Here is a 6,618-nt window from a genome sequence, read left to right on the forward strand (position 1 = left end):
GGTCTTTTGTTGTTCCAGATGAATTTCATGATTGCTTTTTCTGTTTCTATGAGAGATGACATAGGGATTTTAATTGGAATTGTGTTAAATCTGTATAGCATCTTTGGAAGTATGGCCATTTTGATAATATTAATTCTGCCTATCCAAGAACATGGGAGACCTTTCCATCTTCTAAGGTCTTCTTCAATTTTGTTCTTTAATGTTTTGTAGTTTTCATTGTTGAGATCTTTCACCTCTTTGGTTAGATTGATTCCCAAGTATTTTAATTTTTTTTTGTTTGAGGCTATTGCGAATGGAGTTGTTTTCCTCATTTTCCTTTCAGATGTTTCATCACTTACGTATAAAAGTGCTTTAGATTTGTGCATGTTGGTTTTGTGTCCTGCTATTTTGCTGAATTCATTGATGAGGTCTAGAAGTTTTCTGGAGGAGGTTTTTGGATCCTCTAAATATAGAATCAGTCATCAGCAAATAGTGACAGCTTGAGTTCCTCTTTTCCTATTCGTATCCCTTTTATTTCTTTAGTCTGTCTAATTGCTCTGGCTAGTACTTCAAGGATGATGTTGAATAGAAGTGACACAAGAGGGCATCCCTGTCTTGTTCCAGTTTTTAAAGGGAATGCTTTCAGTTTTTCTCCATTAAGAATGATGTTGGCCAAGGGCTTAGAATAGACAGCCTTTACAATGTTGAGGTATGTTCCTACTATCCCTATATTTTATAGTGTTTTGAGCATGAAGAGGTGTTGTATTTTGTCAAAACTTTTTCTGTACCAACTAAAATAACTACATGATTCTTATCCTTAAGGAACTCAAGCTGTCACTATTGCTGATGACATGATTCTCTATTTAAAGGATCCAAAAAATCTCCTCCAGAAAACTTCTAGACCTCATAAATGAATTCAGCAAAATAGCAGGACACAAAACCAACATGCACAAATCTAAAGCACTTTTATACATAAGTGATGAAATATCTGAAAGGAAAATGAGGAAAACAACTCCATTCGCAATAGCCTCAAACAAAAAAAATTAAAATACTTGGGAATCAATCTAACCAAAGAGGTGAAAGATCTCAACAATGAAAACTACAAAACATTAAAGAACAAAATTGAAGAAGACCTTAGAAGATGGAAAGGTCTCCCATGTTCTTGGATAGGCAGAATTAATATTATCAAAATGGCCATACTTCCAAAGATGCTATACAGATTTAACACAATTCCAATTAAAATCCCTATGTCATCTCTCATAGAAACAGAAAAAGCAATCATGAAATTCATCTGGAACAACAAAAGACCCAGAACAGCCAAAGCAATCCTGGGCAGGAGGCATCACAATACCAGACCTTAACCTCTACCATAGAGCAAAAGTAACAAAAATGGCATGGTACTGGCACCAAAATAGACAGGTAGACCAAATAGTCAAGTACAAGATAGAAGACACAGAGACATACCCACGTAAGTACAGTTTTCTCATATTAGACAAAGGTGCCAAAAGCATACAATGGAGAAAAGATATCCTCTTCAACAAATGGTGCTGGCAAAACTGGAAATCCATATGCAGTAAAATGAAACTGAACCCCTATCTCTCACCCGGTACAAAACTCAACTCAAAATGGATCAAGGATCTAGGAATTAGACCTGAGATCCTTCACCAAATAGAAGAAAAAGTAGGGCCGAATCTCCATCTCGTGGACTTAGGACCAGACTTCCTTAACAAGAATCCCATAATACAAGAAATAAAAGCAAGAATCAATAAATGGAATAGATTCAAACTAAAATGTTTTTTTTCTCAACAGAGAAAGATCTTTACAGAGCTTCATAATTGATAACAGAGACAAATACACCACACCCTAAACAGAAAAGTAGAGACTGCATTCAGTAAGGACATCAAGATTTCCATTTTTCCTCCTGTTTCCTGTGCAAATCAATTATTGCTGATGGAACTTGGTATATAAGAAAATGTGTGATGGATACCTTCACTTTAGGATGCCCCTCTGCAGGCCCAGAGGAGAATGTGCCCTCTATCCACTTGGGTGCCTCCAGTACCTGTGTGTCTTGGGTGCCTCCAGTACCTGTGTGTTCTCTGGACTCTGAAGTCATAGTTTCACTTGTGTGCTAGCAAAAGATTTCAGGATTCTCTTATCTGCTCCTGATTCCTTCCAAGATTCCTTTTGTGCCCTATTTGACTGGCTTCTCTTCCCATTTGTTTCTGAACTTTGCTTCTTCTAGATTTATTGTATCTACATTTGACAGTCATCTGAGATATAACTTGGGATTTACTGTTCTGTTCTTCTCTCATCCACATATAATCAACACAGAGAAGTGGAGGATTCAAACTGCTGGCAAACATGTAGAACCTGGGGTGTCCAAATCCACAATGTGTAATATCAGGGGTAATCACTCATCTAGTTTGTGCTCCAAGTCTATCCTGTGTAAAAATGAGATGAATATATATTTTTACCTTAGGTTCTTTGGAAAATGCAATGAGAAATTATGTGATAAACTCTTAAATTAACTATTGTTAATAATTAAGTTACCAGTGGGTCCCTTTAACTGTTTGGCACATTGTCCTAGGGAAGCTACAGGAATTGAGTACAGACACATCAACAGGAAGGTCACTTGGGCTACAACAAATAAGGCCACAGGGGCAGAGCTGCACATGCCATTTTCAGAGAATATCAAGATGCCATGTGCTCCAGGTGCCAGACATGGAGCTAAAGGACTTGTTTGCCCAGCAGGATTTCTGTCTTACTTTGGCCCTATCCCTTATTCCTACACCCCTATTTTTGTAAATGTAAATGTTTACTCAGTACATTTATGTGTTGGATGTTTGTAAATTGCTTTTAATTTTATAGGAACTCACAATGCAAGATTGCCTTGAGCCTCAGAGATGACTTGGACTTGAACTTTGAGCAATCTTGGGACTGTTGAGACTATGGGCACTCTTGGGAATGGATTAAATGTATTTTGCATTGTGAGATGGTTATGAGCTTTTGAGAGCCGGGGGGGAATGGTACAGTTTGGATGTGAGGTATCCCCCAAAAGCTCATGTGTGAGTCAATGCAAGAAGGTCCAGAGGAGAAATGATAGAATTTTGAGGGTCTAAACCCAATTAGTGAATTAATCCCCTGATAAAGATTCACACAGTGGTAAAGTGGTAACTGAAGTGGTAGGGTGTGGCTAGAGGAGGTGGAAATTGAAGCATGGCTTTGGAGTATATATTTGTATCTGGCCACTGGAGTCTCTCTCTCTGATTCCTGATAGCCAGGATGTGAGCTGTTTCCCTCTGCCACACTCTTCCACTATGATGTGCAGCCTCACCTCAAGCCCCATGGAATTTAGCAAGAATTCTATGGACTAAGACTTCTGAAACAGTGAGCCCTCAAATAAACATTTCCTCCTTTAACATTGTTCTGGTCAGATCATTAGATCACAGCAGTGAAATAGATGACTAAAACAGCAGTCCTCTGTAGATATTCTTTTTTCACACTTCAAAGGAACATCGCTTGTCAACATCAGTTATTGGGTTAGATGTAATTCTAAATACACCCAGTACTGCTGACATTAAGGTTTGTGGTGAATGCTATTTCCTTCATCTCATTATGCACATGTGTAAGGTCTTTCACTGTGTTTTTGTATTTATTTTCCATTTAACCCACATCATCCTGTACTGTAAGTCTTCAAGTTCATATATTAATTCACTAAATAGATACTGAGGGCATGTGGGCCACAGGGGATTAAAAAGTGAACCTGTCTCCAATGCTTGACTCAATGAGCTATTTCTATGATCAACCATTCTCACTCCCTCTTTAGCAAAAACTCACATTGCCCTCATGGCAATAAAGTCAGGTCTTCTTTTACCTCCTTGAATGAAACTTTCTTTATGATTGGGATATTATAATCACTTATGTGTCTGTCTACATTTCTGCACCTGAGAAAAAAACTGTCCCAGGACACAGTAATGCTGGTCCCCTCTGAGTGAGAGTGTTCAGATTATAGTATATTTCTTTGTCATTTATGCTCAGGTCAGAGAGCTCAGGCTGTTCAGATAATAACTACTGGATTGGAATTCATATCTCAAGAATCCCCAGCTGGTGATAGATTACCTCACCTATTCCATCCTGTTTTCCTTCTTTTTTAAATGTAATCCCCACATAGCAGGGTGATCCTGAGAATCTGAGCTGTTGCTGCAAGTGCTCAAGTCTTCTTTATGTTCTCAGGAGTCCCACTGAAGAGATGAGGAGCCTTGATCCAACCATCTCAGCCTGGAGGACAGAAGCCACACCAACCAATGGAAGCTATGAGAATCATCCTCCAATTTGTGACATGAATAATCTGATTCCACATGTGCTCATCTTCATCATTTCCCTGACTGGGCTGGCAGGAAATGCATCTGTGCTGTGATTCTTGGTCTTCCACATGCCCAGGAATGCCTTTTACATCCTAAACCTGGCTGCTGCTGACTCCCTCCTTCTCTGCCTCTATGTTACTATTTGCCTGATAGAATTCATCCTTCACATTAACATTTTTACAGATGGCATCATACAAACTGGGGTATTCATTTTCCAGACTGCAGGCCAGAGCATGCTCTGTGCTAGAAACACTGAGCATTGCCTGTCAGTCCTGTGGCCCATTTGGAACAACTGCCATCACCCAAGACACACATCAGCTACCATGTGTGCCTTCTGACCCTGTCTCTATTTCTGAGCATCATGGACAGTGTCTATTTTTTTCATGTCAACAAAGCTAAAGATCATAATAAAATAGTTGATTTTACTGTAATGGTATTACTGGTTTTTTTATTGGTGAATCTCTCACGGTCTAGCCTGGCCCTACTGATAGGATGCTCTGTGGATCCAAACACAAGTCTCTGACCAGGCTTTATGTTACCATCCTGCACACTGTGTTGGTCTTCTTCTTCTGTGGTTTACCCTTTGGAGTCTGTTTGTTCCTGTTAATGGGATTCAGAATTATATTGCACCAAACAGTTTCCTTTTTCTCGATTCACTTGTCTTGTCCTCTGTTAACAGCTCTGCCAACCCCATCATTTACTTCTTCATTGGCTCCTTTAGGCAGCAGTTGTGGGGGCAGAACCTCAAGCTGGTGTTTGAGCGGGCTCTGCAGGACACTCCTGAGAAGTAGGAATGTGGAGGCAGCCTTTATCAGGGGACCTTAGAGATGTCAGGCAGCAGGGTGGAGCAGGAATGAAGAGCCTCTGCTCTGGTCCATCAGTTGTGACTTCAAGAGGCAACAGTGCCCAGCCACAATTGACAGTTGTCTGCTCTCCTCTCAGTCTTGTGTCCCTGAAATACTTCCTAGCCCCTAAGAGTACTTCTGTCTTCACTGACTGCTGCATTTAGCCATTTCTAGCTCATTAGGCTCAGCCATCATTATATGTGTCTTAGCAAGAACCCACATTCCCTTCAAGTCCCTAAACCGAGGTCTTCTTCTCTTCCTAGGATGGAATATCTCTTAGTCATGGTGGTGTCATGATCACCTCTACATCTTTATGAATTTCTATGCCTGAGAAAATTTTGAGTGGTGCTTGGGGACTTCACCCAAGCATGTTGAGTGGGAATGCTGGAACCATAGAATTTCCCATGAAATAGAGCAACTGCTGTACAGTGCGGAGTCAAGGCTTTAGAGTACTCTAGACATGACTTTGTATCCAGCCTCCAAGACTCCCTGGACTGTGATTAGTACTTGAACACTTCAAGTCTCTGTATCCTCCCTTGTAATGGCCTAACACTAAATTCCACACAGAAGTGTGGCCCTGAGAATAGTAATCACACATCATGTGTTAATGTCTGGTTTGTGTTCCCAAGAGTAATAGTAGAGTATTCTGAGCATAAGCCCATATATCTCAGTCTGGTAGATGTAACTCACCCAACCATTAGAAAGAAGAGGGACATTTCTGGAACTTTCCAAAAGAAGACTGATCTCTACAATGGTGATCCTCATCTCTGAACTTCCTCTTCTGGCAGGCAACACAGTTGTGCTGTGACTTCTGAACTTTTGCATGTGAGGAACACTACTCCATCTACATTCTTACCCTATGTGGGTTGAACAGAAGACCTCTGTGATGGGATTTGCCTGTGATCATTCCCTGAGTGTACCTGAGAAGCTCTTGTGATTTACAACCCTATGTGTATACATCCAAGTTCTATCTTCTTATAAGAACACCTTTCATCTTATAGAAGCTCCACCCTAATACTGATACTTCTTAATTTCATTTGCTCTTGAAGGAATCCATCTCCACAGATAGTCATATTCTGAGATAATGAGGAATTATAGCCTGCAAAGGTGAGTACTGCAGATCTTTCACAACTAAATATTGAAAGGACATAATTCAACCCATAACATCATCCTTATTAAAAAAATTTCTAAACTTACCCACTGAAGAAATTTTCTGAATTTTGTTAACTTATTTATGAGATAGTGCTTTTTTACAACAAAATTTCTGGAACAGTTGACTCATGGTTTCAAAAGGTTAAATTAAATTATCTCTGGGCCAGGATCCATGGTGAATAATAGGAGTGCCTACAGAAGAAGGATCATAGTTCCAACCAAGAAGTAGAGAGCCGATTGAGTGAGGGCAGCCATGTTCTTTCATAACAAGTCTCTCA

At 39.9% G+C, this 6,618-nt stretch overlaps 1 pseudogene across 1 annotated transcript; it reads left to right on the plus strand.

Moving 5' to 3' along the window:
* The first annotated feature begins 4,228 nt into the window (after positions 1–4,228).
* On the plus strand, positions 4,229–5,134 carry LOC306639828 (mas-related G-protein coupled receptor member X2-like; annotated as a pseudogene). Its single transcript has 2 exons — positions 4,229–4,546; positions 4,651–5,134. The product of its transcript is annotated as a mas-related G-protein coupled receptor member X2-like (transcript).
* The last annotated feature ends 1,484 nt before the right edge of the window (positions 5,135–6,618 follow it).

The sequence above is a fragment of the Sciurus vulgaris genome, assembly GCF_902686455.1.
Source record: "Sciurus vulgaris genome assembly, chromosome: 11".
NCBI classification, from domain to species: domain Eukaryota; kingdom Metazoa; phylum Chordata; class Mammalia; order Rodentia; family Sciuridae; genus Sciurus; species Sciurus vulgaris.